The sequence below is a fragment of the Cibotium barometz genome, chromosome 47 (genome assembly GCF_041138505.1).
Source record: "Cibotium barometz isolate CiBa-2024 chromosome 47, ASM4113850v1, whole genome shotgun sequence".
NCBI classification, from domain to species: Eukaryota; Viridiplantae; Streptophyta; class Polypodiopsida; order Cyatheales; family Cibotiaceae; genus Cibotium; species Cibotium barometz.
The window spans coordinates 45,291,589-45,306,956 of NC_141092.1; positions in this window are offsets into that span (position 1 = coordinate 45,291,589).

Genomic DNA, 15,368 nt, shown 5'->3' on the forward strand with positions numbered 1-15,368 from the left:
CACACTAGAATGCTCCTTGTTGGGGTGGAGATATAGTTCTATAGGCCTAGATGTAGGCAAAAAGAGATGGTTCTTCGTATAATGGTTCTTGCTCACAAAAGGTGGGGGATTAAGCAGAAGCTAATGAAAACAAAAAACATACAACCAATAACCCTATCTAGCAAGTATCCCATCAAACATGCAAGATTCAATAGCATACATATAGGCACGAAAAGGGAAAAGTAGAGCTCACTGGTAAACTATTGCACGAGACTAATTTATTGTTTAGTGTCAAAATTGACTTATATTTAAGTGACTAGTTTTGCACAAGGCCAACCAAACTAAAAAAGGGACCGTTCTCTATTACTAGTCTTAAACAAGTATGTATATAATGAAGTCCTTAGAGACTTTCCCTATTTGACATTAAGCACATAGTAAGGCCAATTTATATGTTCTACCAACATCATCATCTGATACGTGCTCATTTGAGCAGGTATGTCGATACTCTCATCAAGTGTAACGAGTGGTGAGTGTATGTTGTGTTTGTGCCTATCAACATTTCATATTGGGATTAATTGTTCTGGAGATAGCAATTAATTGGAACAACTAATGTGTTTACCTTTGTGAGATAGGCGATGAGCAGTACGTGTGTCGCACATGGAGGATCTTATCTATATCATCTCGGATTATTATTATTATTTTGTATTATTTTATTGGCCATGTGCAAAATGATTGAACATATTATTTATGCACGCTTGTGCATGGCGTTGCTATATTATGTTAGAAGAGTTTTGGTTATTTACACTTAGTGTATGAACAAGCTCTAGTGTTTGAGCTATTTTTTGTAAAAGTGAAAAAGCAAGCCCAATTTTATATGCACAACTATTATTAGCTCCTTGGGCTTTATGTTGAATGCAATTCTCAAAATACTCATGTCGTGAAAGTGGGAGCTACACGCATGAGGGGGGAACATTGCACCTAATAATGTGTTGATGATGATGTTGACTCTATTTTTCTTGTTTTATGCTATGCTCTATCTTATCAATTTGATTCAAGTCTTTGGTTTAATCCTTGATGTATATGTGAGTTTGATTAATTCTTCAAGAAGTACATGAGGTCTGGTGACAATGAGCTATGGGTAGTTGCAAAACTGAAGAATAGGGAGAAGCTCACAAAACTTGAAGAATAGGGAGAAGCTCACAAAACTCTAGAGGATAAAGAAGACTAAGGCTTAAGGACTCTTGAAAGGTTTATGGGAAGTTTCTAAGCCATAGGATGGAGAGCAAGATCAGGGGCTAGAGATTAATGTCACCTTTTCTTCAAAAACCAACTCTGTTCAAACCAAAACCACCCTCTCATGAAAATTGGTTTTTCTGAATTCTTAGCCTCTCCATGATTCAATTGTATGGATAGAATAAGCGATTGAAAGAGTCTTGTCAGATTGCTAAACCCTTGCTCATTACAAAAATCCATAATGGAAGGTAGACGGTTGCCCATAAATCAATTTGAAAAAAAAAACTCTTACTAGCTTTTAGAGAAGATAAATCTTTGGATTAAGGTTAATCAAGAGGGAATCTTTGGATTAATCAAGAGGGAATTAAAGCAATTATTTTCTCATGGCCGTATTTTCTCTTTGCTCAGTGATGGCAATTTTTCTCTTTCTTTTTTTCAAAGTTGCACTACATTTATTTTTTATTTTTAAAGCTTAAACATTAAGCTTATACTATTTCAAGTTTATTGCATTGGATTTTCTTTATTTTTTTAAAAAAATTCTTTACTATGCGCTCCTATTGCTTCATTCAATATTAAAAGCTTTAGTATTCATTTTCTCCATTATGGGCTTGTGGGCTCTTACAACCATGAATATTTTTTTTAAAAAAAAAATACCTACTAAGCTTTATTAGCTCTAAAGCTTATTAATATTATAGGCTTAAAAAGTCTATAAGTATTTTAAGCTTTAAAAGCTTATGTTTACCATAAGCTAAAAAACGTATATTTATTTAAGTTTCAAATTCCTCCTTCTTAACCTTGCCTCCAAGTCTTAACAAGTGCCCAAACCTTGGGCGTGATTATTTGACAATATTGTCAACATTTCTAAAGAGTTTCTGAACGTGTTTTTTCTCGGATTCTTCAACATCAAGGAGTCTTTAATAATTCATATTCTTACATCAAGCATCATTATCTTCAAAGATTATGTTTGCATCGACTTAAAGCGGCATGACAAGCTTCTTTCCCAAACAAACGAGAATCAGATAAGCGTGGTACTTCTTCAATTTTTAAATTATCGCTTCTTAAATTATTTTATTAAAAAAAGTACAAAAATTCGATGAGAAAGAAGAAGACTTCTACTACGTGAGTATTCTGACTCTTAAGGTAATATATTCATCTCATTTGATTATTTTTACAATAAATTTTATTTAAGACTTTTTTAAAAATTTCAAGGAGAGTTTTTATACATCAAAAGTAGAACTTCTTGGAGGAATTGGCCCTTCCATCTTGAACTATGATTTATGAATTTTTCACTAAGGTATTAGTCTTGTGGTATAGGACTTAATCCTGTGTGAAGGATTCCGATGCATACTTATCCCTAGATTTATGTGGTATGGGACACTAGAATTTATTACGCATAAAATTGGTTGATTCATTGTCTATCTGCTGTCATAATTAGAGAAGATATTAGAATTTGTAATTGTAAGACATTAATCTCCTTTGCTCACAATAAGCAAACACGCAACTGAGATCATTTGCTTATCAAGATAGGAGGATGTTACATAATATCCACCCTTTAGCTGAATGGGGACACGTGGATGCCAGTGTGCCATGCTAGTGAATTGGTGTCATGGGTGACCCCACATTAAATACTAGTGTTATTGGTATAGCTTGAGACCATACTTGATGAGTGTATATTGTAGTTACCTAGTGTTATTGGTATAGCTTGAGACTATACTTGATGGGTGTATATTGTAGTTACCTAGTGTTATTGGTATAGCTTGAGACTATACTTGATGGGTGTATATTGTTGAGGTGTAACAAGTAGTGCCATGCTTGACGTTTGTATGTGGTTGAAGTGAAACAACTAGACTACGCTAGACAAGTGTACACAGTTGAAGCATAACAAGTGGTTTATGCAAATGATGTGCCATGCTAATTGAAGTGTAACAAGTGGTAATACATGCCATCATGCTAGATGATGTGTAAAATGATGCTCTCATCAAGTGTAACAAGTGGTGAGTATATGTTGTGTTTGTGCTATTGGGATTAATTGTTGTGGAGATAGCAATTAATTGGAACAACTAATATGTTTACATTTGTGAGATAGGTGATGATGAGCAGTGCGCATGTTGCACATGGAGGATCTTGTCTATATCGTCTCGTATTATTATTATTTTGTATTATTTTATTGGCTATATGCAAAATGATTGTATATATTATTTATGCACGCTGGTGTGTGTCATTGCTATATTATGTTAAAAGAGTTTTGGTTATTTACACTTAGTGTGTGAAAAAGCTCTAGTGTTTGAGCTATTTTTATAAAAGTGGAAAAGCAAGCCCAATTTTGTATGCACAACTATTGTTAGCTCCTTGGGGGTTATATATTGAATACAATTCTCAAAATACTCATGTTAAGAAAGTGGGAGTTGAAAGCATGAGAGGGGGGGGGGGATTGCATCCAATAGTGTGTTGATGGTGATGTTTACTCTACTTTTCTTGTTTTATGCTATGCTCTATGTATCAATTTGATTCAATTCTATGGTTTAATCCTTGTTGTATATGTGCGTTTGATTAATTATTTAAGAAGTACATGAGATCCTGTGACAAGGTAAGATGGAAAAACACCTTATGATAAGAGGTCAAGTAGGTGAAACCATGTTAACCTATAGAGTGGTTAACATATCCCCTTCCTAATGGTGACCACGTCCTTCCTAATGGTGACCACGTCCTTGTGTCACCCAAGTTGTTGGGTGAAGTGGCTGTTGTTGAGGTAGAAAGGTGCGTATGGTCCAAGATACACCATGAAGTTGGCGAATGAGGTTAAGTATTATGGTTTAGAACTGATTCGCAAATAGGATGTAGGCCAAAGCAGTGATGTTAAGTAGGACCGATCCGTATAATGGGATATAGGCCAAAGTAGTGAGAAGCTTTGGGGAGCCTTGATGGCACAGCAGGCAACGTGTTGAGGCGGCATGAAAAGTGAGAGGTGATGTAGGAGTACCAGGACCACCATGGAATGATTGGCATGGGTGGATTTTGGCAGTTTGGATCTTTATGGCATGACATGAGAGTATGTCCCGATCTCACAAAACGTGCTGCTAAGAGATGAGGTTAGCCAACAGGTGCATGCTTGTGGGTGCCGTGAGATGTAAGAAGTGAAAAATTTGTGATGTTGAACTATGTAGGTGACGTGCATGGGCAATGGGTGGAAGGTGTGCCCATGTGTGTGCCCTTCTCCAACATAAAAACTTCAACGCTTTTGCTTTCTTTGGCTCTCTTTGTTGCTTTCTTTGACATTTACTTGACTTTGTTCATGGCTATAATAGAGCTGGGTGGCCTCTATGGCTTGATGGATTTGGCGTTGTCGTGCACAAGGTAGTGTGGATCAATGGGTGGTGTGGTAACGATGAGGCTTTGAAAGGTTCTTGTTTATTTGAGGAAGGTCTAGGCGAGGTCGTACTATCGGCGGCTAGGCTTGCGCCCACTATGTCCCCCCATCCATAAATATACTTAGAGGGTTGTGTCGATTATGATGCTTAATGTAGGTTCTGAATGAGTGGTGCCTATATGTCTATTATGATGCTTAATGTAGGTTCTGAACGAGTGGTGCCTATATGTCTATTATATGTAGAGCTCGTGTATATATTGGTGTGCACATGTCTATTATATGCAAAGCCTTGCATATATTTTAGGTGGTGTACATGTGTTAGATATATGGTAGTACCACATTGTGAGAGGTCATGCACTTATGCCATGGGCACTTTTATCCCATTTGAGTTTTTTGGCCATCCAGGTATGAATAGACACCTTAGGGTTAGCTAGTATATAAGTAACCCCATTCTCATAGTTTAGGTTGTTGCTCATTTGTATTTTCTCTTTTGTACTTGCAGAGAGAGCCTTTATCTCTCTTATTGTCTTTGAGCATTGTGTGTGTGTGTGTGTGTGTGTGTGTGTGTATGAGTCTAGTTCCATTCTGTGAGCTAACAACGGTATCAGAGCAAAGCTTTTCATAGCTTGTTTTTTGGTTTTATCTACATTGTGCTAAAGCTTTCCATAGCTTGCTCTATTTGTTTTTCATTAGGTGATAGTGGTGGTGCAGCTTAAAGTTTTCTATTGAAGCATCCATTAAAGCTTTTTCTCTAGATAGTGAAGGAGGTGGTTTCTTCTTTAATCAACTCTTGTTCAAGCTTCTTCTACTTCAAGCTCACCACTACGATAATTGATTCATATTAGTCTCACAAGCAATTTAGCTCCATATAGTCTGCCAAAAATACAATAGTTGAATCACCCTCACAGTTGGATTGTCTCAGTAGCATAGGCATCAAAATGATCCAATCATATCTTTCCACGGCTTCACCAAGTGACATGTGGTAGATAGAATTGCCCATTTCTGTGATCATTTTCATCTGAGATCATATCTTTCCACGGCTTCACCAAGTGACATGTGGTAGATAGAATTGCCCATTTCTGTGATCATTTTCATCTGAGATCATTTTCGGGTATAAGCACCCAATTTCTTGATTGTTCTCAGGTTTAAAATCTCCCGATTCAACTCTTGAATCATAGATAGGTTTAACTCTTGAATCGTAGGTTTCTTTGATCGACTAATTCCATTTTTTGGTGATTTCACACTGTTCATTGATTTGATTCCACTTTGTTTGGTTGCTCGTCTGATCACTTGATTCCAAAAGTTAGATCATTCAACAATCCTACCTTAGATTGGCGATTTCACACTATTCATCAATTTCACTTTTGATTCCACTTTGTTTGATTGCTCATCTGATCACTTGATTCCAAAAGTTAGATCGTTCAACAATCCTACCTTAGAGATCCAACTTTGATGATTCCACTTTGTGAACGGTGATTCTATCTTTTAGGATCATCCAATTCCATTATCTGTGATCGTCTGATTTCACTTTTTGGAATCATCTGTGATCGTCCGATTGCATTATATGTGATCAACTAATTCTATCTTTTAGGATCATATGATTCCATTATTTATGATCGTCCGATTCCACTTTTTATGATCATCCAATTCTATCTTCTGTGATCGACTGATTTTACTTTCCTTGATCATCTAATTTAGAAGTCAAATCGTTTGATCCACAATAATCCAAGACTCTAATCAACGATTCTACTCGTAACTTTTTTAGTGGTTTGCAAATTGTTCAGTTCAAGCTTTCTTTTCGCATCTTTCCTTCTCAAATTCACCAACAATCATCAGTATTCAGGTATGGCCAACAACTTAGCAAATGTTTTTTTTGGTATTCTTTCTAAAGGGGATAAATTAGATGGGTTGAATTACTCCCTATGGACTTGTATGGTCAGAAATGTCCTTGTTACAAAGGGCATATAGGGTCTTGTTTCAATGGGTGACAAGGCTCCCCCCTGGCATTATTTCTCCTACTACTCCTAAAAGGGGTTAGGGCCAACAAATCCAGCCTTATGCTCCTCAAATTACTCCTAAATAGAGAAGATGGGATTCACATAATTCTTAAGCTTTGGAATTTATTGCCTTATTAGTTAAAAGGTCTATTTTTTTGCACATTTGCTCTTGTAAAACATCCATGATGCGAACACTCTAGAAATAATATATCATGTAAAGAATGATGCAAGAGTAGGTTTTCTCAAAAGAAGGCAACTTGACACTGAGAAAATGCAAGAGAAGGGGTCTATGAATGAACACTTAACCAAGTTATAGGACTTAAAAGAAAAACTTCTTAACATTGATGAGATCATTCCTAACAAGGATATGGTTAGCATCACCCTTAACTCTTTGCATGAATCATGAATCTTATATGGGTTTCAATACGTTCCTCCAACTTTCTTTGAGAGGTAATGCAACCCCTATTAGCTTACTATTGTAGGAGGAACCGAAAAGAATTCCTCTGAGAGTTCTAAGGGCAAGACATTTTAGTAGAAGACCAATTTAAACAAAACTTTTCTGAACAACCAAAACAGGTGACTTGTTGCTTATCCATGCAATTGAAGATTGCTTTAAACTTCAAAATAAGAAAAAGAAGAAAAAGGAATCCAACAAGAGTTCTATCTATTTTTCCTTTGATAATCAGAGTTCACTGTGTTAATGATGCACCACCTTTAGATCGATTGGAAGATGCAATTAATGTTGAAAGATAAGAAATCAATGAATCTAGGCTTATTCCTAGATGGGTTAGTAGCACCTTACAGAAGGATAGCAAATTGTCTGTAGTTATAATTCTAATCAAGATGCATGTCTTAGTGAAACTATCTCTGATAGCTACTAACCCATCTAGGCTTATTCCTAGATGGGTTAGTAGCACCTTACAGAAGGATAGCAAATTGTCTGTAGTTATAATTCTAATCAAGATGCATGTCTTAGTGAAACTATCTCTGATAGTTAGTTTCTTGATAATGGTGCTTCTAAGTACCATAACTTCTTAAAGAAGTTTGATCAAGCATATGAAGATTGCACAAGGTGGTCACACTATTACGTGTGCCAACAGTGCCTCTTATCATGTCAAAGGTATTAGTGAGATAGTTCTCACTACTGTTATTGATGAGGATCTTTTTCTCCAAAATGTACTTTTTGTTCTAGGAATTTAGAAGAATCTGCTTTCTTTTCCCACTCTTAATGTTAAATTTATAGATGACATGCATTTTCCATGATAGATGTATGACAAGTGCGATGTTGCTTGTATGGAAAACACTTCTAATGTAAACAAATTATTCTGACTCGATCTTTAACCACTATTGGTTTGTATAAATTGGACATATATGACAAGTGTGATCTTTCTTGTTCGGCAATGTAATGAAAGATACCTAGTTTTGTGGCATGCCAAGATTGGTCACACTTCTATTTTGCAGAAACATGGGATGCTATAGGATCTTCTTCAACTTGATCCACTCCCGAGAGATGTTTGTGAAGAATGCATTCTTGGCAAACTTTCTCGCTAACTTTTCCTAAAGAATGCATTAGATAGAGTTGCAACTCATACATAGTAATGTGTGTGGTCTAACAAGGACTACTTCCTTCAGAGAAAACTTATACTTTGTTACATTCATTGATGACTACATTAGATATGGTTGGTCTTACCCTATGAAGGAAAAATCAAAGGTATTTTCTTATTTTCAGCACTTTGTTGATATGGTTAAAAATGAAATTGGCTTAAAAATTCAAACTGTCTGTTCAGATAGGGGGGAATATATGTCTAATGCATTCAAATATTTTTTTAGCACAAAAAGGAATTAAGCATCAGTGTACAACTCCTTATACACCACAAAAAAATGGCATTGCTGCTGAGAGGAGAAACAAGGCTCTCATCATGGAGATGGTTAGATGCATGGTTAAAGGTCATCAGCTTCTACACAAGTTTTGGATGGAACCAATTCTTTGTGCTACTACCTGTGAACATGGGTCTACTAAAGCTTTGAGGAATATTACTATTTATGAGGCTTGGTTCAATAAAAAACCTAAGGTTGAATACATGCATGGTTTTGGTTGTTTAGTATACGCACATAGCATAAAGCAGAACTAAGCTTGATGTGACAAAGTAGGAAATGCATTTTTATTGGTTATAGTGTTGAAAGCAAAGTTTATCATCTCTACAATCCTCTCACAAAGAAGATTATTGTTAGTATAGGGATGTCATTTTTGCAGAGGAGGATTCTATCTATCCAATGATGGAATTCAATAAGCATGCATATGCCAATTCTCTAGACATGTTTACCTATGCCAATATCTATTGATTCTCTGTAGATTTTGCCTAATGACCTGTGTTTATTGCAAGATAGGAATGCTCAAGGCTTTGATGCATGCAGGCATATGCCAATTCTCTAGATATGTTTACCTATGCCAATATCTATTGATTCTTTGCAGATTTTGCCTAATGATCTGTGTTTATTGCAAGATAGGAATGCTCAAGGCTTTGATGCACCAACTTTAGATCAGCTAGAAGATATAGGCAATACTGAAAGGTCAACAAAAATCAATCAATCTAGGCTTATGCCTAGATGGGTTATTGTAGGATCGCAAATTGTCTACTCCTTTGTAGAGTAGAATCACATACAAGACCATATTAGAGAGTCTTGAAAAATCTTATTACTTTGGGAATTTTCTTTAAAATATACTTTTTGGTTTACCTTCAGCATACTAAATCCAAAGTTGTTGAAGAATGTGGATTTAGAACCTACAAGAGCTTTCCAATGATATATCAGATAAGCTGGTTTTGACAAAAGCTTAAAATGGTTCACTGTGCCTCCATTTTTTATATCTTGCAAAATGGGAATTTGGATTTTTCCAAACTCCCTAATAAAGTCTTATTTGGAGCTTGAACCACTTCTTTTAGCAGATATTGTTGAGTTTGCATTTCTTAATCTCTACATGATGTAGATGAACCTGAGTCTTTTGAAGAGGCTCAAGAAAATCCAAATTGGGTGAAATCCATTAAGATGAAATTCATACTATTCAAAAAAAAAAGATACTTGGAATTTAGTAGATCTACCACTTAGCAAAAAAGCTATTGGCGCACTGAGTGGGTTTTCAAAGTCAAGACAAAGATAGATGGATTTGTTGATAGATTCAAGGGCAGATTTATTACAAAATAGAAAGATATTAATTATGATGAAACTTTTGCTCCCACTTTTCATATGACCACTATTTGATTTATTATTGCTTTGGCAGTCCATCATAGATGGAAAGTGTACCAATTGGACATCAAAACATCATTCTTGAACGGTGACTTACAGGAAGAAGTTTATGTGAGTCAACCAATTAGATGTGCTCTACTTGGTGAAGAATAGAAGGTGTGTAAGCTTAATAAAGCTTTATATGGTTTGAAACAAGCTCCTAGGGCTTAGTACCATAAAATTCATGTCTATATAAAGCTTAATAAAGCTTTATATGGTTTGAAACAATCTCCTAGAGCTTAGTACCAAAAAATTCATGCCTATATGACTGGACATGGATTTCAAAATAGTGCTATGGAAAGCACTTTATATGTGAAAAGTACAAGCACTTTATATGTGAAAAAGGACATGGATTTCAAAATAGTACTATGGAAAGAACTTTATATATGAAAAAGGACAAGCAAGATTTTCTTGTTATCATTCTCTATGTAGATCTCTGTGGATGACAAGCTCGTGTCAGCCCCACCACCAATGAGGATTTCATTACGGATTTCAAGGGTGACCTTGCCTCAAATTTTGAGATGCAAATATTGGTCTTTTGCACTACTAATTAGGTATGCAGTTTATATAGCAATATGGTATAATTATTACTTAGTCAAAGTACATCAAGGCACTACTCAAGAGGTTCAATATAGAAAGTTGCAAACCAATCTCTGCACCAATGGAGCATGTTGAAAGCTTAGTTTGCTAGATGTTGGTGAACCATTTGATATAACCACTTATGATCAAGCTATTGGATACCTAATCTATTTGTGTAACTCATGGCCAGACATCTAGTATGGTTTTTACAACTTTTAAGGTTCATGCATTGCCCAGGTATTAAGCATTGGTAGGCAGTTAAACATATATTTTGATATTTTCAAGGCACTTAAGATCTTGGATTATTTTATGCCAAGAGGAGGGTAGTTTAGAATTACAAACCTTAACAATTCCCTCACTGATTCTAACTAGGTAGGCGATTATGATACATGTGTTGGCAACAACTAGAAAGCCCATCTAACTGCCATTAGGGTTCTTCCCTTCAGTAAAACAGACTCATCATGAGTCAATAGTTTCTTATTCTGTAACAGCTTTTGTAACAATTTTCTTGAAATCGGGTAGTACTCTTATGGATGTAAGGAGGAAGGGGATTCTTCCTGCTGTGTGTGTGACAATGTTCAAAAGAGGATGTCTTCTGGGTAGTTCCATCTCTCTTGTTACTACTTTGTGTTGTATGAATGCCTGTTTTTTGTGTTAACTACTATAGAGAGGCATGAATTAATGGGGATCTAACCCGCACATAATCTTAGTTAACTCCCCTTTATATGGGCAGATTGGAGCTCCATGCTTTGTGTTGGATTATTGCATTGAGCATAGTAGAGATAGTTGTTGCTCTTCATGAGCTCACTAGGTGGTCCGGAACCACTGAAGTGTCAAGTCTTGTCGGACAGTGACACTTTTGGCGATCCTGCTAGGGGAACTAGCATGCAGAAAGGGGTAAAGGAAGGTAAGGGTTTAGTTCTACATAGGAAGCTTGAATGGTTTTCATGTGCATGACATGCATGAAGGAAAACCAATGGTGGTGCCCCATAAAAGAATGCATGGATGGAAAGGAAAGGGTGTCACATCATTCTCATCCCACCCCTACCTCATCATTATAATTAGCCTCATAATCTGTGCAATAGGCCTAAAAGGCCATATCTACAAAGAATTTTAAAGAATCATGAAAGCATCAAACAATTATGGCCGACCAAGGGGAAGCATGCACCATGATAACGGTTTGGGTGCACTGTAGATTCTTGTTCAAACTTATGCCTTGCTTGGTTTGCATTTATCTATTATGCAACTATAAGCCTTGCTATGTTTCTTACTCTCTCTTACCCTCCTCTAGCTATGTGCTATTTGGCAAGATGGTTGAATTCAAGTACTCATCATCGAACTTGTACAAAGAAGCAAGAATGCATGAAGAATGGCTGGAGAGGATGGGCCTAAAGGAATTTGCAAAGCTACCCTGGGAAGAATTGCAGAGCACAATTTCAAGGCAGGTAAATAGTTGGAGCAGCTTCAATGCTCCAACATCATCATGCCGCCCTCACGGGAGAAGAATAAGTTCATGGCCATGTATGTATTAGAAGTATTCCGCTTACTAGGCAAAGGGGGAGATCGAAATCAAGCTAGCAGAAGATGAAGATCTCATCATGGAGTTTGGCCCACTAGAAGGCAAGGCAAATGAATATAAGATAACCGAGAATGTTGATAATAAGGACATACAAAAGTAGATGAGGTTTGTAGTGGATATGCTCAACCTAACACACAAACCCCAGTGCATGTTTAGAAAGACTTTTGGGATGGTGAAAGCTATAGAGGCTGGCATACAGGTGGCCTGGGTAAACGTTCTGTACCATAATCTCAAAGAGCAGATTGGAAAGCTCACAAAGCTGAATGAAAAATCCAAGATCGGGCTGTATCTTGGGGGCTGTGTTTCAAAGGAAGAGTTTAAGCAAGAGCAAAAGGACCATGTCCCTAGGAAACTTGAAATCACTAGGCTGGATTGGCTAAATTACCTAAAGAAATGCATGACAGAAGGCCTTAAAGAAATGTTGAAACTACAAATCATCATTAGAGAAAAGGATGTGGCATGTGCTCAAATCACAAGGGGACTGCAGGAATTGAGGAGCTTGTTAGAACCATTACAAGAAGAACTACGTAGGAGGAAAGCAAAAGCCAACCAAGTGGAGAGCCTGCAAAGGCAGTTTTAACAGAGCTCTAAGAGGCCAATAGAGGGCTAGGACATGAGGTAGAAGCATTAAAAAGAAATATGTCCAAGCAAGACTAGGAAGCCCAGCGCATGCATGAGGAGATGAACATAGCCATAGAGCAACAAGTGATCATTGAGGCATATGTCATGCAGATTAGGAAGGAGAACCTAAAGATAATAACAGATGTCTAAAATAGGGCAGACAAAGATAAAGTAGAACTAGTGAAGGTAGAGGCTAGCGTGACTGGTGGTACTGGATGCCGAAGAGTATCCAGAAGTCTATGAGCTACAAGTAGAAAGAATGGAATAGTGGGAGACACATGCACTGGAAGACCTCAGGGAGGTGTGGGGGGCATATTTGGAGAAACTCAAATCAGTGATGTGATGAAAGAACCCACACCTACTTACAAATAGATAATTCCACATAAGGGAGAAGATAGGAATCCAGATGGAGGATTAGGGGCAGGCAGCTAGATCCAGAATCGGGATTGGATTCTAGAAAGTCTTTGGATGTCCCAACCTACGGCGGTGGAGTTGAAAAGGAATCAGGAGAGGCAGCAACGAAAGTAGGGAGTCCGAAGAGCTACAAAAATAAAATGTCGAGCTACGACATGAAGTGGAAATATGGAAAAGGAAGTTTTCAGTCTTGAAAGGAGAAGGAAAGAAAGTAGTAGTAGTAGAAGCAGAAGGTAAGGGCAAGGAGATAGTGATGTGGATTGGCTCAACAATAGAACATATCCTTGCTACTAAGGGAACATGCGTGGGCAGCCATAAATAAATTTGAAGAGAAGGTGAACGATGAAGCAACATTACAAGTTCAAGTGGAAGAACTGGAGGCAGTCTCATTGAAGAGTACAAAGAATAACATGAAAAATACGGCCATACCATCAAAGCTCTAATGAAAGAGGTAGAGGCAGCCACTCCCACAAGAGTGACAGGGGCAGGTCTAAAAGGATGAGGAAAACAGAACATATGGATGCCTTGAGAAGAGCTTATGTCGATGAATTACAATCCAAGGATAAGATGATTGTGGATTTCCAAGGCTGGGGAAACTAAGAGAAGAATGCAGAATAGGAGTGGCCAATCAAAGTTGTAGGAAGAATTAGGACATTAAAGCCTAAGTGCTTAGAAGGAAACAACACTACAATACATGCATCCAACTCGTGTGCACCGCACAGCAAGCGGGAGCCATGAAGCCTCCCAACTGGAACGAAATAGTTGATTTCATGACTAAGTTGGAAGCCCCTATGGAGGCTGGATCAGGCCAGAAGGACACGAATCGATTCCCTGGTGTGGATTGCAAAGCTGGATCATCCAGAGATGTGCGGGGAAGAAGGGGAAAATTATGAGGAGTGGATCCAAGTGAGGAGGCAACAACTCAAGCAAGGAGCACTATTGTCAGCGCCTCTCACCAACAATGGAGTATGCTGGTAGAAATATCAAAGGGAGTGCTAGGATTGGACTATTTAGGAATACCACCATCTGGTTGGAAGTGGAGCCAGGGTAGCATAGGGGGCAAAAAAGAACCAGAATAGATAATTTTTGAAGATGATGCCATCTTTTTGGAGCACAAAGGACCCCACGCCTTTACAACCGACATGGCAGTAGTCGCTATGGTAAGAATGAGGGCCAAATACCCGAATGCAAGGCCGATTGAAGTGTAGTTCAAGAGGGCATATGAGAGGACCGAACTAGGACATTCTTAGTTAGCAGTTGAAGGAGAGCATACGAGCCAAGGTAAGCCAAAAAAAGTATCATCCAGTTTGTGTCTGGAGGCACTACAGCACAAGGTGGGACCGACCATAGAGTCGTCTGGATGACACAGTCCATAGACTAGGACACAGTCCCCAGAATTGGACATTTTCAGAATGCAAGCAGGAAGAGGTGGGCTTCGCTATGCAACATCCACCACATGACCACTTGGGTGTTGGCCGGACAGCCCATTTGGCCACCATCAAGGTTCCTACCTTTAGTAATGGACTCATCATGAGTCGGTATTTTCTTATTCTATAACAACTTTTGTAATGAACATCCATTCCTCCTTACATCCATATCCGAGCTACACAACTTGTTGTTGTGTAGGTTGTCGGGGTAGATCCCGCTCTATAGCAAGGTTCCAAAATCCTTTTTCTTTCAGAAAGCTTTTGATCCTGTACTTCCATGCTTGGAAGTTCTTTCTATCCAACTTCTCACCCACAATCTGTACTGGGTTGTCTGACATATTTGCTCAATGTGTAAATGCACCTTCTATACACGTCCAACCTCATAAATACGCCTTCCTCAGCTCAACCACACTCTAATAAGTGTCCCAGATACTCCAAAGTACTCAATCAACTTCACTGTTGATGTAGAAAATCACTCTGAGTGCATTCAAATTGAACTAGCAAGTCCAAAATACCTTGTTTTGACGCACTTTCCAAGGCTTCCAAATGCTTCAAATTACAATATAGTGGTTCAATCAAGTGTGGATAACTTGCATTGACACCTGAACAAGCTCAATGTTGCATATTAACACCAACGAAGGTGCATACATACCAGAAATATCAAATCCCCTTCTTTGTTTTGAGAAAAACCAGTAGGAAAAGTGCTCTAATTTCTTCAATTCTTGTCCAAATTGAGGGACCAAGAATTCATTAGCTTAGCAATGATGTCTACTAACTCCATGTAAAAGGAATTAGACCAATGGTAAAAATTGAGTGAGTAATTTGTTAATTAACGACCCTTTGTTTCACCCACTAATCACAGTTTATAGCATTCTTAATCAGCTCATAAT